Here is a 19,056-nt window from a genome sequence, read left to right on the forward strand (position 1 = left end):
AGGAAATATTGAAATTCTATAATCATTTCATATTAATTCAAGGATGACCAAGATCCTACTATAGAAAGTTAAATATGTGACAGACCTTAACTTTCACATTTTGCAATCTATTAGGAATGTCTACCACCCCCCACTGATAAGCATAGGCTAATCATTTCATAGATGCCTGGAGAACTCCCTCATTTGAACAGCTTCTGTTAAACTCATCTGGCTCCAAAGAGTACTGCCCTAGTTATTTAAACAATTCCCCAGTGAACTAATAAAATACACGGTTTTATACGAGTGTGCTCTAAAGAGAATCTGAGTACTAACTGTTGTCCAGTTTATGTTCTATAACGTTCTAAGCACATGAACATGTAGTTGAATTTGAAAGACTATGCATTGACTTCCTTTATAGATTAAAGAGCTTACTTACATCTACTTTGCGTGATTTGGACGTGGTGAAATTGTAAGCCTTGCAGAGATTAAAAGCAATCAGAGATGAGATGCCTGGGTGGCTCAGTTGGTTGGGCATCTGACTTTGGCTCAGGTCATGATTTCATGGTTTGTGAATTTGGGCCCCACATCGGGCTCACTGCTGTCATCGCAGAGCCTGCTTTGGATCCTCTGTTCCCCTCTCTCTGACTCTTCCCCACTCTCTCTCTCAAAAATAAATAAAACATTTACAAAAATACTCAAATAGTACCAAGGAGGAAGGTAGAATTAGAAGGTCCAGGATATTGTTTGGCCTGGACAACTCAGTTCTGCTACTTTTTTCCCAAGGCTAGAAAAAAATCCAGATAAACTTCACATTATTGGTATGAAAAATAGCAATGGCTTGTAAGTAGCAAAAAGGCATTAACACTTGGATTTGGACATCTTATCAATTACAGCTGGGGAGAGGAAAGTTGGCAAATCAGTGGAGAGGCCACATTCTTGGCTCTCATTACAGCAACAAAAAAACTAAATAAGAAAATAAATTAAAAGTGTGATTTTAGTTTATCTGTATTTGTAAGTTGGATGTGTGATTTTTCCGTTCTCGATTCCTGACATAATCTTTACCATAGAAATACCATGGAGCGTGTTGTATTGGCATCTGCCAATGCACACAGTTCAGAATAGAACAAAAAAGTGGTCTTATCGTTTGCTTGTTTTGTTTTAGAATATGTCCTAAAGGTTTTAATCATTCTTCTGGTTACTTAAGGAGCACCCGAAACTCAGTTGTTTTTATAATTACCAAACAAGGTCATAAAAATTGTATCAAAATTATATCATATAAAAAACATCCAAGGGGATGGAAAATTTTCCTTATAATCAAGCTAAAGATACTGACTACAAATATCATACCATCTACTTGCATAAACAACATAATATTTTAATCAATATGAGTCTCTAACATCAGGGAGAGAATTTTTTCACTTACTTAACATAGTATTAGGGGCATAATCCTCACAATAAGATAATATTGTGTATCAAGAGAATATAAAAGCTCACCGTGTTATTCCTGTGCAATCAAGATCAGTTCACTTTTTATTATTCTACCTGAGGCACAGCTATAATTACCAATGCCATACTATCTTCTCATTTAATAATTGAGGCAGCTGCTATATTTACAAAGATGCCAGGGAAGATACAAAAATTCTTGTATTAGTTTTGACTTCCTTATTAGTTTTGACAAGTATTCTGTTGCTGTAAGAATGCCACCATCACATTAGATAAGATTGGATGAAAAAATCATTTCCATTTGAATGATGCGATCTTTGTGTTCTTTCTTTATTAAAAACACACAATACACTTGAAATGCACAATTGTATTCGGATGATTATTCATGGAATACAAGACACTTTACTTAAAAAAAAAAAAACAACTCAGCCCCTATTTTTACATCTCAATGTGCTGAAATGCACTCGGATTGAACACATCTGTTAGAAGAGTTAGATAGGGACCTTGCAGTATTCTTCCCTTGTCTCAACCAGCTCACTGGCACTTAAAACAGAACTAAATAAGCCTGCTTGATTTTCTTTTGTCTTCGGAGGAGGATAACTTCTGATTACCCCTTTGGGAAACAGGCAAATTTGTTCTGTCTGCAGCTAGGAAGTGAGGGCTACAAACCATTCAGAAACTGTAATTCAGGTTCACGCTGCAAATACAGAATGTTTGAAAAACGGAAATCTAAACACCTTGGTCACTAAATCTGAGAGAAGTCCATTAGGAAACAATAGTTAGAAATAGGAATGGTGATACCGTATTTCCATATTTGCATCAATGAGATTTCAAAGTAGGTGCGGAAATGGAAAGAATGAGGAAGAAGAGAAATGTAGACAGGTCCGACGTGGATGAAATGAACAAGAACCAAAGGGAGCAAGTAAGAATAAGATGACCTCCTCTGGGTGGAGAGAGTTATACACGGTTGCCTATCCCCGTCCACACTGCAATCATTATCAGTGGAATACACAGAACTCTTTGACTTCTAATTCCTAAATTTAATGAGGAATATTCCTGAGTTCTGAATGTCACAGAGGCAGGAGAAAAACAAAAGTGTTGAATAAAGCCGCATTTTTGAGGTATCGGAGCAAAATCCTCAATTCTATTTTAGGTTCTCTCCTATACTAACTTCTGGGTAAAAAAACTACCTGCTTCAAAGAGAAGATAAGAAACACTGATTAGTAATTTAAAACTCAAAGGCAATAAAACTAACAATAGACCAGTGGAAATCTCAAGCTGGCGTTGCTGATACTCTTTTAAACCAAATGAGCTTACTTTCTACTAATTCCTTTACTACACTTGTCTTATGATACATTCCTGTACTTATTTAATATTTTTATATTAGTTTTATGCCAGTATTCCTTACACATGGTTGTCTTTATTGGAATCATTGTTTGTTTTACTTCATTATACCACCTCAAGTAAAAAGCTTTTGCTAATGAATGGCTTCACGTTAATCACATTATTATGAGGCTCATATTTTAAAAATTTTTTAATGTTTATTTTTGAGACAGAGAGAGACAGAGCATGAGCAGGGGAGGGACAGAGAGAGAGAGAGAGAGAGGGAGACACAGAATCCGAAGCAGGCTCCAGGCTCCGAGCTGTCAGCACAGGGCCCGAAGCGGGGCTCGAACTCACAAACCGCAAGATCGTGATCTGAGCAGAAGTCCGATGCTCAACCGACTGAGCCACCCGGGCGCCCCAAGGCTCATATTTAAAACATTAATTGACATTAATAAAACATTAATGTGGCTGTAGATTATTCACAGGTAAGAATCCAATTCTTATAATTATCTCTGTATGGTATATTGCCTGAGCCTTGTGTCTTGATGGACAACTGGTCCATAAAGCAACAGCATTAGCATTTCTTGGCAGCTTGTGAGAAATACAGAACCTCTGGTCACACTCCAAACTCAATAAATCAGAATCTGTATTTGAATAAGATCTTTCCTGGAACTCATGCTAATTTGAATTGAGAAGCACTACCTTAATCCAAACAATTTTGTGTATAACTTGCCTTATAGGTGTATATGGACTAGAAGAACAGCGATTTTCAGTGTGACGGTGATGGCAATGACAGTGGTACTCTGGTGGTAATGTTGGTAATGGGGGTGGTCTTGGTGGGAGTGGTAAAAGTGGTGGTTGGTATCAGCCTACTTTCAGGTCCCACTATGGGAGGAACGATCATTTCTGTACAAAAAGATCATTGGAAAAATAATAAATAAACATCAGAAGTCCTATGGGGAGAATTTCATGCATTCGAGAAGAAAACGCTGATAACTCATTGAAAGACAGATGTGATTCCCAAAGTTCATGCCGGAAAAGGCCTACTGAGGGTGGACCTAGGCGATGGGCAGATAATTCGGGGGCCAGACCTGAACTGGGTGCAATAAATTCTGCTGCAGTATTGTCAGCGAGCCTCCCCACACAATGCTCGGTGGCTCTTCTAGGTAAATTTCAACCAAATAGTTGATATACGTTTGAAGCATGGGTACATAATTAGGTCTCCTAGAACACCAAATTATTAACTCACATATTGTGTCCTTAATATCTCAGTTCAGCCTAAAATACTGTGAATGTTCAGACATAAAAAGTTTTCAGATTTTTTCTTCCTTTATAAAGCAACTCCTGAGTGTTCTTAAGGGCTGGGTAAAGTAAGACCTTGGTTTCTGGATAAGTTTTCATGAGCAATCAGCTCATTCGTTTTATCTTTTTAGGCCTGTGGCATGTTCTATGATGGCATACTAACTCACTAGGTTTAAGGCCTGGGGACCTGTAAAGAAAACGCAGTCTGCATTTATTGCTTTGTTATAATCTCCCTCTGCAGTGCATAATGCTTCTACTGTACAAACTATGTGCTGGGAATCAAATTTCATCAGAGGCTGCTTGAAGTGCACTGTCCAGGCGTGCTAAATAAGTGTGACACTCCCTGGCTTAAGTTAGTGTCTGTTCGCTATCAACACGGAGCCATCAAGTGCTGAGGGGTCACTGGGAGACCCTAAAGCAGCATAATGAAGTTGTCATTGTAGCTATACTGTCAAGAAACCTCCCTGCTCATAATTTACAAAGAATATGGTAACAGATGTCCACAGTCAGTCTGTAACCTAGGTCCTCCTGAACTTCCGTGTAGACTGGTGTCATGTCTGGATGACAAGAGCTGCATCTTGGTTTAGTACTTCATTCCTTTTTTTTTTTTAATGCTTATTTTTGAGAGAGACAGAGAGCGAGCGAGAGAGCATGTGCACATGCAAGTTGGGGAGAGGCAGAGAGAGAGGCAGACAAAGGAATAGAAGCCAGCTCTGCGCTGGCAGCAGAGAGCCCAACGCAAGGCTTGAACCCACGTACCATGAGATCATGACCTGAGGCAAAGTCTGACACTTAACCAACTGAACCACCCTACAGCATAGCCTCTTCAAAAGTTCAAAGAGACAGATTAGAATATCATTTTTTAATTGTCAAATGCAAAGAAAAAAACCCCTGAAAATGAGGGAGAATGACTGTTTATCTTCTAAAACCATGATAACAATTTCAGGGGGTTAATATTCACAGGACATGTCCAGGGCAGGAAAATGAACTAAGTCTCTAGAGTTCCACTGTCAATTCATCAGGATAAATAAGAGTCTGCAATCCAGCATGTTCCAGATGAGCAGCAGGCCCTGGGCTGCTTCTGCCATATTTCATTAGCAAACTTTCTGATCACAGAGTGATACCTAAGGAAGAACATGTATGACACACAATGCCACAAGGACCAAAACAGGTGGTCAGAAAGAAACACACACACACACACACACACACACACACACACACAAAACAAACAAACAAACAAACAAAAAACCCCTCAGTCACAGTTTTCTGACTCCTTTAGTTTATAGGAAAGGTAAAGCTAGAGTATAAAATAGTATTTTATAATGAGTTAATAATAAAAGATTTGACTTTTTATTTATTTGTTTTTAGGTGCCAATGATTGAACCGTTCTAGTTAGAGAATTTTTATTGTTGTTTCTTTCATTCCATGATGACTTATTAAGTGGTTCATAAAATAGGTGTACTTACATTATGCATTTTGGGGGAGGCAACAATGAAAGGAATATCATGATATTTTAATCTTTCCAGTAGTAGAAGGGATTTGTTTTGACAGTTTGCTCTGGGATATGCATGCATCAGACTTGGATCACAAAGCTTTCATGACGCTGCAGAAAATTTCGGTTATATATCTTGCTATCAATAGATAAACCTTTAGCATCCTACTTATTTCCATTGAGCCCAAGTTTTTTGCGTGTTCAAAATAGAAAATAATTACAACCATATTATAATTTTATAGACACTTACTGTGAGAAATAAATTAGCTATGTTATGTGAAAAATCATATTTTAAGTGTAAAATGTTCAGTTGAATTATACAAGTATAGAGCCATGTTAGTTATTTCAGAGAAAGAAATTTCCCAGTAGGAAAGTAGAGCAGTAAATGGAAACCAGTTGTGTTCACATATGTGAGATGACCAAGAGAATGATGGAAGAACATTTAGAAACGGACATTTGTGCCATATTACTGAGATCCTTGAATACAAATATCTAATGGCTTTTGAATTGTGTTAAAAATAAATAGGCTAGTGATTATTATCAAAGTAGACTTTATTAACTGGGTTTTCAAATGGCTGTGAACTGATGTAGGGAAGAATGCACAGAATTAGAACAGAAAAGATATGTAGAACAGATATTGTAAAGAAGACAGCATTGACAGTGCAGGGTGTTAATGTAGAAGGATATCAAAAGAGGGAAAATTAGTTTTTGCCTTAACAGGTGTACCTGACAAAAATAGATAAGTAGGAGGTAGAGAGCTCCTGGGTGGCTCAGTTGGTTAAGCATCTGACTCTTGGTTTCGGCTCAGGTAAGGATCTCATGGTCTGTGAGTTCTAGCTCCTCGTCAAGCCCTATACTTGAGGAGCTTGCTTGGGATTCTCTCTCTCTCTCTCTCTCTCTCTCTCTCTCACCCTCCCCCACTCATGCCCTTGCACACATGTGCTCTCTCTCTTTCAGACTGAATAAACTTCTAAAAAGGTTTAAAAAACAGGAAAGTAGGGAAAACAGTTGGTATAGATGAGATTATCGTTTCTAACCTCAAATTTTCCAGAGTGTAAGTTTTTCTAATGGTTTTAGTTTTTTTCTGCTGATAAGGATCCCAGTGAATTCCTGAAACAGAAGTTCTAAGATATACACACACAAAAGACAATTAAATTTTAACAACTGGAAACATTTGGTTGAAAAGGATTGTTAACAATATAATAAAGCACTTCAGTTTTTCTCATTCTTTGTGTGGTCCTCTGTACTGAAAATATTTGATGGTTCTAAGAGACCACCCAGAGTTTCAACTCTTACTTTCCTAACTGCTTCCATAATAATCTTTACTGTTTTTTCCTTTTTCTTCTTTCTTTAAATCTGGATTCCTTATGTATCTGAAACATTTTCATAAATTGGGACTCATTGAATAATATGGCAGAGGTGTAGATAATAGAGCTAATTCTACCAGAGCCAAACTACATGTATTGCATAAATGATCATAAAGCAATCCATGCAGTATCATCTATAGATGGGTTGCATCAAATTTATTGTACCTCTTACATAAAAACTTGTAAGCAGTTTAAAGTAATTATAAAAACCAATGGTGAGGTCAACTTAACCACAAATGATAAAGATCCATTGGTCATTTCAGCATTAAATTAATTAAAGCTAATACATCTTATCTTTCCAGACTCAAAATAAAACTATTTGGCAATTTTGGGTGGCAAGATCTCTAACATACTGTTCTAGATCGACACATTGTCCAATCCTAGTGAGTTGGTTATCAATAAAAATATCACTAAGGTACAAGATTTTCTTCATATAAAACGTCCACTTAGTCCATTTGTGTTATTTTCATAGGTGCTTTAAGACTCCAGTATAAAAATATTTAATTTGTTTCAATTTGTCACATAAATCAGCAAATGAAACTTTTGCCATGGCTAAGGATTGTGTTTGTGTCCTTAGTTATAAATTCCTTTCTTTGATAGGTAAAATCCTTTCTATGACTCACGGAAACTCAGGGCTTAGTAATATACACTTGTCAGGATTACTGTGAATCTAGGTGGAAGCAACCAATAACTTTCTATTTTAATTATTTTACTAAATATCTGATTTTTGAGTGTAGAACTATACTGTTTTAGGAAAAGACCAACATTTAAATCTGAATTTCAGACTCTTAACTTATTTATGTGTTGCCATTTATTTCCATGTGATGACAAGAACATGATTTCCCTGTTAATAAAGTGATTTGAGAGTCTTGAAAATTTGTCTCTTCTGTATGTGTTATTCCAAGTTCTTGTCAGCACAGAGTTAAGCATTTCCTAAGTACCAAATGTTGCTCTTGAACACCCTAATCAACATATGCAAATTCCAATTTAGAAAACCTCATATTTTTATGAACTGAAATACTTTTTTTTTAATTAAGTGAAAATTAAATCATCCCAGACTCTTAACTCAACCAATGTGATTTTAGTCTTAGGGAAAATGTAATACAAACACAAATGTTTTTAAGGAGATTTTACATTTTCAAAGAAAGATCAAGTCCATGTAGTTACTATTAAGTTGGTGGGAGAGGGTGAACATGTAAGACCACATCTCATCAATCAGGAAGATCTAGAATCTGTGTTTATTACAGTAGTGCTAAAATTGACAGAAGTTCCATTCAGGATAGAAATCTCAGGGTAGAGATTAAAGAAATTTCTGAATTGTTCCTTGTTATAATTGGTACTGTTTTCAAGAAAATAATAAGTAGAAACAAGAGCAGAAAAATCTTTCTGTATCCTAAACCTCATCTCATATAAAAATAGCTCTCTATACCTTATTCGGAGAAGGGGTGAAGATAGGTCATAAAGGAGCCCATATTGCAACATGAATTCACTATGAAGGAATTAGAATTTCTAGCCCAGGTTCCATTTGTCCTGATCCTTCCCTGCAGGCTACTATCCCCACAACTGTCAAAGGGAAGCAGAGGTGGGAGACTGAAAAGGTAGGGAAATTGGCAAATGGCACGATACTCTACATGGAAAACACAGAAAACTCCACCAAAAACTTGCTAGAACTAATACATGAATTCAGCAAAGTTGCAGGATGTAAATCAACATGCAGAAGCCTGTGGCATTACTATACACCAATAACAAAGCAGCAAAAAAGAAATCAAGAATTGATCCCATTTGCAATTGCACCAAAAACAATAAAATACTTATGAATAAACTTAACTAAAGAGGTGAAAGGTCTATGCTCTGAAAACTACAGAACACTTATGAAAGAAATTGAAGAGGACACAAATGGAAAAGCATTCCATGCTCAAAGATTGGAAGAACAAACGTTGTTAAAATATCTATACTACCCAAAGCAGTCTACACATTTAATGCAATCCCTATCAAAATACCACCAGCATTTTCCACAGAGCTAGAACAAACAAGTCTAAAATTTGTATGGAACCACAAAAGATGCCGAATAGCCAAATCCTGAAAAAGAAGAACAAAACTGGAGGCATCACAATTCCGGATTTCAAGCTATATTACAAAACTGTAGTATTCAAGACAGTATGGTACTGGCACAAAACAGACACATAGATCAATGGAACAGAATGGAAAACCCAGAAATGGACCAACAGCTACATCATCAACTAATCTTCAACAAAACAGGAAAGAATATCCCATGGGAAAAAAAAAGACAGTCTCTTCAAAAAATGGTGTTGGGAAAACTGGATGGCGACATGCAGAAGGATGAAACTGGACCATTTTTTTGCACCATACACAAAAATAAATTCAAATGTATGAAAGAACTGAATGTGAGAGAGGAAACCATCAAAATTCTAGAGGGGAACACAGGCAGAGATTTCTGTGACCTCAGACTGAGCAGCTTCTGACTGGACATGTCACTGAAGGCAAGGGAAACAGAAGCAAACATGAACTACTGGGACTTTATCAAGATTAAAAGCTTATGCACAGTGAAGGAAACAATCAACAAAACTAAAAGGCAGCCTATGGAATAGAAGACGATATTTGCAAGTGACATATGTGATGAATGGTTAGTATCTAAAATATACAAAGAATTACCAAACTTAACACCCAAAAAACAAATAACCCAGGTAAGAAATAGGCAGAAAACATGGATAGACACTTTTCAAAAGAAGACAACCATGTGTCTAATGGACGCATGAAAAGATGCTCAACATCTCTCAACATCAGGGAAATACAAATCAAAACCACAATGAGATACCACCTCACACCTGTCAGAATGGCTAAAATTAACGACACAAGTAACAACTGGTAATGGCAAGGATGTGGAGAAAGGAGAACCCTCTTGCACTGTTGGCGGGAATGCAAATTAGTGCAGCCACTCTGGAGAACAGTAGAGAAGTTCTCAAAAAACTAAAAATAGAACTACCTTACAATCCAGCAATTGCACTATTAGGTATTTATTTACCCAAAGGATACAAAAATACAGATTCAAGTGTTTATAGCAGCATTATCAACAATAGCCAAGTTAAGGAGAGAGCCTAAATGTCCAACTACTGATGAATGGATAAATAAATGATCTCTCTCTCTCTCTCTCTCTCTCTCACACACACACACACACACACACACACACACACTGTAATACTATTCAACTATCAAAAATAATGAAATCTTGCCATTTGCCATGACATGGATGGATCTAGAGTGTATTATGCTAAATGAAATAGATCAGTCAGAGAAAGGCAAATACCATATGATTTAAGTCATTTGTGGAAGAAAAAAAAAAACAGATGAATATATGGGAAGGGGGAAAGAGAAGGAAACAAACCACAAGACACTCTTAACAACAGAGAACAAGCTATGGATTGACAGAGGGAGGTGTATGGGGGATGGACTAGACAGGTGATGGATCACTTGTGACGAGGACTGGTTGTTGTATGTGTGCATGAACCACTGAATTCTACTCCTGAAACTGATATTGCACTGTATGTTAACTAAGTAAAATTTAAATTTAAAAAAGGGGAAGAAAAGAAATATACATATCAGAAAGAAAAGAAAAGGTAGTGGAGGGAAGTGAGTGAAGTGGACGAGACAGCAGAGCATCTGTCCCTTTTCTGGTCTCCTCAGATAGCACCTCTGAGAGCAGCAACATCTCCTCCAAGGTTCTAGTTCCTGGTGGGAAGGCGAGGGTGTAGCCTCAACTTCCAATACTGGTTACTTTTTCTCTTTCCCCTGTTCCTCCAGAGGAGGGATGGTAGTAACTTCCTTGCTGTTACCTCATCACCCTCTATTGACTTGTAGGCTCTTCTGTCACCTGGTTAACTGATACCCTGTATTCCATCCTGATTTACATATTCAAGTATTTCTCTTTCTTGCTAGACTTTGATCCTCCCTTTTTTCAGAGGTCTAGTTTTTGATATCATTTGTGTATTTTCTAACATGCTTTCCCTCACACAGATTGGACTTCTGGGACATTTCTAATGGTAGCTAATCAACACTAAAGTGTTTCATATCAATGGATATGAAAATCTTGGTGCTTGATATTGTGTTTAAGAATTCATGTTATTTTTATGACTTATTTACTTGAGATACTGGAGTTTATAAGATACATTTTTTTCTTTTAGGAAAGTTTTGCATAAGCAGAAAATTAGAATGTATTCAGTACTTTTCACTTTTCAGAAAGGTGCCTGAGAGGCTTTATCTTAAAGTCGTGTACGGGCTTCAGTCAGGAACTTTGGGAATTCTGGCACATACAAGATTTACCAAGTCTTACAGACATTCAGAACACACCAACACTTGAAAAAATTATACCTTTTAGAGACGATTAAAGAAGTGCAGAGGGAAGATATACAAAAATACTATCACTTTGTATGTTGGTGTGTGCATCCATTTGTTTACATTTATATTAATTATAATATTGTAAACCATGATCATCTAACATTTACCAGGACTGGTCAAATTTTCTGTCCAATAGTTCAAAGGAACTGGGGGAGCTGATTTCAAATATGAATAAAGTCAATATGGTACAGACAAAAGTACTGAAATATAAGATTTAACTCCTTAATGCAAACCTGCCCAAATGTGTTTGACATAAGTAAGTTTCATCAACCTAACAGTTTTGCTACTAATGACCCTGAAAGATGGAAATCAGTTTGAAAATGAAATTTGTGGGAACAAAATATCAAAACACCCTATCCTGTTCAAAAACATAGATTTTTCCTCTTTAAATTATTGTTCATTTTAGCATTCTAATCACTAAACCTTCTATTTCATTATGGTCCAATATTGAATGTGCAATACAATAATTTTTTAGCAAATATACTATGAGACTTATAATGGCAAAACTATTCTTTTCAAAAATAGGATATTCATGCTCTTAGTATACCACCTGGCAATGAGTAGGTACTTAAGAAATGTTTGTAAAGTTAAACATTCCTACTTAGTTAATGTATACATCAGAATCATTCCACTATTTTTATATTACTATAAATAAATTGTATTTATATAGTGTGATAGTTAAAAAAACATTTTTAAAGTTTGTTTATTTAGAGAGAGCTCATAAGTGTGTGTGCACAAGCAGGGGAGGGGCAGAGAAAGAAGGAGAGAGGGAGAATCCCAAGCAGCTCCAACACTGTCAGCATGAGGCACCCCTATATAGTGTGATATTTTAAATGAGGTTGTGCAGTATAGTCTGAACATTTCATCATTATTTAGGATGTTGATGTTTGATACAATGCATTCTAAGTTCTGAAAACTACATGAATGGGCTTTGAATTCAATCTACTATGAGAGAGTCATCCTCTAATCTACCTAATATTGTTTACCTCTATTTTAGAGTAGACTCAGTTAAGTACAGTTAGTTAAAAATTGTTATGTGAAAGTCAAATGTACCATTTGGGCTGCAATTAGAGTAAAATGCAGAAAAGTTTTCATCCACAATTTGAGGCCTCAGGAATGTCAAACATTAAGATCCAACATGAGTTCACAAATGAAGATCACCAAACCAAAAAGCCTATCAATTGCCATAAGTGAGATCAGAAACTGAAAGTCAATTTTAAATATTGAAGTGACCAGACACAGACTATAACATAATTATAAATGCAATGTTTAACATAATAAATATGTAACTACAAAAGTGACTAACAAAGTGTGCAGAACAACAAAATTTTTAGAAATGAATATGCTGAATGTGAAGGAAAAAAAAAACACCTTGATGAATGGGTTAGCATTAGATTCAGCTGAAGAGAGAACTTGTGAATAGGAAAATATATCTGAAGAATTTATTTAGAATGCAGCAGAGATTCAGAGCAGAAAAATACAACAAAGACTTTAAGTTAGTGAGAATAGAATGATAATCTAAAATATACTATAAGGACATACCTGCTTTTCAGATTGGAATTGGCAAGCAGACCTAGGAAAGAACCATAGGCTTTAATCTAATACTATGTTTACTCAACTTTATAGAAGGATGTGAAACCCGAGATACAGCAAGTACAGCCTCTTCATCTAATCCTCAGGTGCCAAAACTATCCACGTACCCAAGGTGTGTGGGGCCACATAAGAGCTATTCATTTCCTATCTACCTTATATATGATTCTAGTAATGCAAACCCTGACTTGCGTGCCAATGTTCACACAATCCAGATGTTGACTCCTCTGTTTGCAAAGTAGCAATTTATGGGACAAGAAGGGCATTCCCACACAGGACTGTATCAGCCAAAGTCTGATGTTAACCCATATGCATAAATATTTGATTCAAATTTCAAAAGGAATAAATAAAAAAAAGAGAAAGAAACAAGGTTGGAAGATAGAAAGGCAGAAAACTTTCCAAAACTAAGGATGACTTAACCCAGAATTTATAGGAAATGCCGCTATCATGAAGAAGATATATAAGAAGAAAGACACACCTAGATACATCATGAACTGTCAAATTCCTGAGAATAAGTAAAGATTTTAAATATAGTAGAAGAGGGTAAAATTCTTTTGAAAAATGTCAGAAAATCAAATGAGTAGATAAAAGTGAATCTATCTCTGAGCTATTTTTATGTTCCATTAATCTATCCACACACCTTGATTAATCTGGCTTCATAATAATAAATCTTGAGTCACATCTATAAATTGTCCAACTCTGTTCTTTTTTGAAGATAATTTTGAATATTCTCCATTAATTTTGGTATTAGCTTATCATTTTAGACCAAAAATATCAATTGAGAGAGATTTTCTGGGCTCTTTTTGATTAATGTTTTTAACAGATTACCCTGGCTTCCATGTACAGAATGGATTAGAAAAGAGTAAGAATAGAGTAGGGACCCTAGTTTGGAGATTATCAGAGTAGTCCAAGAAAGGATGATGGAAGAAGCCTGGATCACAGGGTAACAGCAAGATGGACAGAAGTGTATAGGTTCAGTATAAGCTTTACAGGGAATTCAAAAAGATGGAGACAGGGGCGCCTGGGTGGCGCAGTCGGTTAAGCGTCCGACTTCAGCCAGGTCACGATCTCGCGGTCCGTGAGTTCGAGCCCCGCGTCAGGCTCTGGGCTGATGGCTCGGAGCCTGGAGCCTGTTTCCGATTCTGTGTCTCCCTCTCTCTCTGCCCCTCCCCCGTTCATGCTCTGTCTCTCTCTGTCCCAAAAATAATAAATTAAAAAAAAAAAAAAAAAAAGATGGAGACAATTTGGAACATGGTTTTGAACATTTATGAATGTAATTCAAATGTTATGTCATAGGCACAGATGTACATTTTAGGGTCACCTGACATACAATTAAAACCTGCATGAGTTGGATGTGATTACATAAAACTTGTATGGTACCACACTGTTAAACTGTTGGGGAAAAGTGTCACACGCTATTTTGGGGTATGACAGGAGGCTAAATGAATTAATCTGCAAAATAACCCCAGAGTTGTGTTTAAAAGTATGATGATCTGTAATTATAAGGCTCTTTCCTTCAATCATCTCATTTTGTGAACCTATTTAATCAGTCTGGCTGTATAATAGGCTAAGATGTCATACATGCCTCGTGAATATATTTTACTAGGGGTGGAAATCAGTGCTAAACAAGTATGAAACCTGAAATTGTAATGGGTGTGGTGATTGGCTAGTCCCAAAATTAAAAGAATCATATTAAATATGTAATATTGGCCTTGGAAAACCACCAGGGCCTGAAATATATCTTCTCTCCTCTTTCTCTGTGTGTGGACACACACACACACACACACACACGCACGCACACACACACACACAAACAATACTAGCTGGAGACTGTTCTCTGTTTCATCCTGAAAATAACATGCTGAAAATGTTAGCTCTAATAATTTCACTAGATGTAAGCTTTTATAGCAAAATGTTAAAAATGCAAAGACATAAAATAGATTCTTTTTTACAAATTTCAAGATGAGAAAAAGACTTAACCCTGTGCTCCTTTCTAAAACACTGAGTTTGGGAATGTCACTTGGCAAAGGAAGGAGAAATTATTAGACATAAAATACTCATTCATTAGACATGAATTAAATGACCATGTCCTGCATATACTATACAAATTCCTACTTAAGGACCCCATTTGTAAACAATCTGATTAGTAAGTCTTGCTTTAATACCTTCCTATTTTTCAGGTTCCTAACAATTGAAAGGCCCATTATAAACACCTTGTGATCCTCCTGCCTGTACTTCACATAAATGTCACAAGTCATAGGAACAGCGTAGAAATGAGGGCATTCCTAATAAATACTACTCTAGGTCAGGTATTTTTCTAGTCCATTGGGTTAAAGTTCTGAGGGAAGGAAATCAGTTTAATAGGGCTATGTTCTCTTAGACATTCATAAAGGCCAAGTATAAATCCACAATAATTATACTTTCGGGAGCAGTAAAGAAATACCTTGGTGCATATAAGATCCATAGTTACAGAAGTGCCACTGAAATACCATTTCCTGTTTGTAGAATTATTCAACCAAAGAATCTTTCCACACAAAAGTTTCTCATAAAATATGAGTATCTTGCCTTGCCTCTGAGTGAAATTCCTGAGAATATATTAACAACGTAGGGAGGATATTCATAGAATTGAGAAGACACAAAGAAAAAAATAGTTTAGAAGCTGGACGACTCACCAAGGGTGGAATTTATAGTCTATCATTTTAACACAGACTGTTAAAAAATGTTTATTTTGTTTCTATAGCGTATACCAACCTGTGTAGCATACTTGTGGCACTTTTAAGAGAAGTAATAAAGCTGGAGCCTGTCTTCAGAGAGTCTACAACTTATTTAGGGAGGCTGACAAAGCTAAAAATTCAACATAATGCAGGCATTTCCCTAATTTTTGAGTGTGTGGCTGACTAATGGAGGTCTACTCCATAACCAGCCTCTCCTTAATTCCTTTATGAAAGAACCATATATATATTTTTTTTCTGTGCAGTAATGTGCCTTGTTGAAATAGCAGTTTCTCAGACTGTCTAGAAACTAGGAATATCCAACTGGCCAACTTCTAGTCGATTAAATGCAAACAAAAGCATCCCCTATGGATATCCAAGAAAGTCATTGTTTCAGTGATGAAAATGAACAGTTTCAGCTGGCAGCAGCTTTTTGCCATTTACTTTTTATCTTCCTGCCTGAAATGTGGATGTAATACCTGAAAATGGAACTCCCATCTTGTGACAAGGAGAAACACAAAAAACCACAGGCCGGGGAAGCAGGATAGGAATATGGAAGTAACCTGCCACTCCAATGGTATCACGAAGCTGTTGTGTGCCTACCTTTGGACTTATTATTTGAGGATATATAACTATTTGATGGATATAATCCTAACTGATGAATCTAATCCTAACTGATAAACATGCTATTACAGTTAATCTAAGGGTCATGGCATTAATCCTAATAAATTCCTCAAATTCTCTGAACCCTATCTCGTTTATTTCTCACAATAATCCTCTTGGAGTAAGTGACGATATCTACTCTTCCTGATGAGGAATTTGAGACTCATGGAGGTTTTATCTGTCCTGGGGTCACACAGATAGTTCATGGTAGGAACAGTGTCTGCACCTATTTGCTCCATTATATCACCTTATCATTATCAATATCTATGATATAAATCTTGATATTCAATATCAATAGTATGAGTGGTTTCCTTAATACTTTTCAACAAATGTTACTTTCTGTTAAATCCTCTACATGTGTAGTTCTAACAATAACATATTTCAGCAACTTGAAGGTGGCAAGTCTATAATGAAAGTAAAAACAATCCTTGTCATTCATATTTTCCAGCTGCATAAGTTGAGTTGAGAAGGTGAGGAATCTGCTCAAGACAGAGAAGGAGGGAGAATGTATTTTTGTCATCTACCCTCAAATTTAATGCATTTATACGCCTAGCTGTGCAATAAGCTATTTTCTCCCCATTTTCCCTCTTTCCTCAGTGAATCTCTCTCTGTGAACCTGGAAATAATTTGCTTAGGAAGCTGGGTCAATGTTCAGAGGATCCAATGCCCTGTTGGTTTTGTCAGTGCCTCTTAGGGAATTCTGAATGGGAGATTAAAGATAGCTGTTCTGAGTAAGCTTGGACCTCTTGCCAACCCTGTGCCCCTAAACTGCTGAAACGTGAGGGAGCTCATCTGTGTATATCTATGACCCACTCAGATGCGTGAATGGGAAGCAGAATATGAGGGCTGCAATGATACCAGCACTACATACAATGAGGGTGCCAGGTGACACCTGAGTGGACCATCTCAGTTACATCTAGAAGGTGAGTCTCAGGTCTGCTGGTGGTCCGTCTCACTTTTTCCATTTTGCCAAGTATGTTTGGTAGATTTGGAAAATGAAAATATTTATGCACTGAGTAAGACCTGCCAGTCTGATTGCCAGTATACACCCTATGGAGGCACATTGTTGAATAAACAGGAAAGCTTTTATCCTGCCAACCTGCTGGGCGCCTTTCTCCAAGGCTGAGTCAACACACAGCAATGGTTATATGATATATTTGAAAGTGTGGAGGATGGGGGGTGATCTTTACCAGAGTTATTAGGCAAGGATCGCTTTAGGGTCTTCCAATTTTATGCATATATAATACTGCATTACTCCAATTTGAGAATTGTTGATATATGCATTTTATATAAAATCTAGAACTAAATAAATGTTACCTAAAGTATCTAAAATTTGTGAGTTACTATAAATACACTGGGAAAGCTGAATTTCATGTAGTCTTAGAATAATAAAGCAAGCACAAATTTAAATTAAGACACAAGTTTCATATGGAGTAAGGGCACACATTGGTCATTGCTTTCAGATTTATTTTTTACTTTTTAAGAAAACACATATCTTTTCTGTTGTTTCTCAGTGGGTACCAAAAGCATCTGGAGTCAGTTACATTTATTTATGTTCTATTCTAACTAAAATGGCCTCGCTGAAAAGTATTTCAAAATTTATTTAAGGAAAAATAAAACTGACTTTAGGCTCACATGCCAGGTTTTAGCCCAGAGCAAAGTGTCGTGACTGATTCCTAAATGAAATGGAAACACTGACAGACTCTTTATCCTGGCAGTGCTAGAAGGATAACAGGTAAATACAATAGTTTGAGCTAATAATAGGTAACATTTTCCAGGTTTTGCTATTAAAGGTCTCTCACGACAAACAAGCTTTTATAAAGTTTCTCCAAGCAAAGTTTGCCTATAAGATAAATAGTCAAAATTCAGCCAATTTTCCGTTGTAATAAAATATGATTCCTTTTTGGCTGTTTTCACATTGTTAGTTTCTCTTTGCAAGTTTCACATTATTAGAATATGTACTTTTAGATGTTAGACCCCTGGTTAAAAGGGACCCTATAGGCATCAATAAAATGAGGGCATTTAATAAGATATTATTAAATTTCCTTGTAAGGCAAGTTAGGTGTTTACAAGATCTTTTAAAAATTAGTAATTTTTATGAAATATCTCTTATCTCATTGGTTTCCTAAATTCAATTTATGATTCTCCAGTGTTTGTATTTAACTGAAATTCTGAACATGCTGACATCGTAGTTTGTATTATTTTGATATGGCTTCATAACACTGTTTGTTTGTTGCTTTTGTTTGGTTTGGTTATTATTAATGTTCCTCAAGGCAAGAAAACCAGACAGGAGGTTTAGTGCATGGATTTGAGAGAGGAGAACAGTATTTAGATGCTGGTGCCGACACCCCAGAGCTTTCCCCTCGTGGGTACTCTTCTAGTTTTTGAACTGGTAGCTATCCTAGTAAGGGGTCTAGCACAACTCCCAGCTCATGGCAAATGCTCTCAAAATCTTAGCTGTAATCATTTGGTGTGTAATTTTTTTTTTCATCGGAATAACATATAACACAATTTCCCCTCATTAAGCACCAGTTAGCCAACTATTATGAACTGAAGTGTTTATCGCCGCTATTTTACAGAGCTACTGATGTCATTATGGAGGGTCTGTTTCTGGAATCCTTTTTCTATTTAATTGGTCAACCCTCATTGTGCCTGAGTCCATAAATGCTTTATTATCATGATTTTATATCATACTCTGAAGGCTACGTCGTCTCTGTTTGTTTTAAAGAGTCTATGGACTCTTATGGCCCCCTTTGCTCCTTTACATATA

Source organism: Panthera onca, chromosome B3 (genome assembly GCF_046562875.1).
Source record: "Panthera onca isolate mPanOnc1 chromosome B3, mPanOnc1 haplotype 2, whole genome shotgun sequence".
Taxonomy (NCBI): Eukaryota; Metazoa; Chordata; class Mammalia; order Carnivora; family Felidae; genus Panthera; species Panthera onca.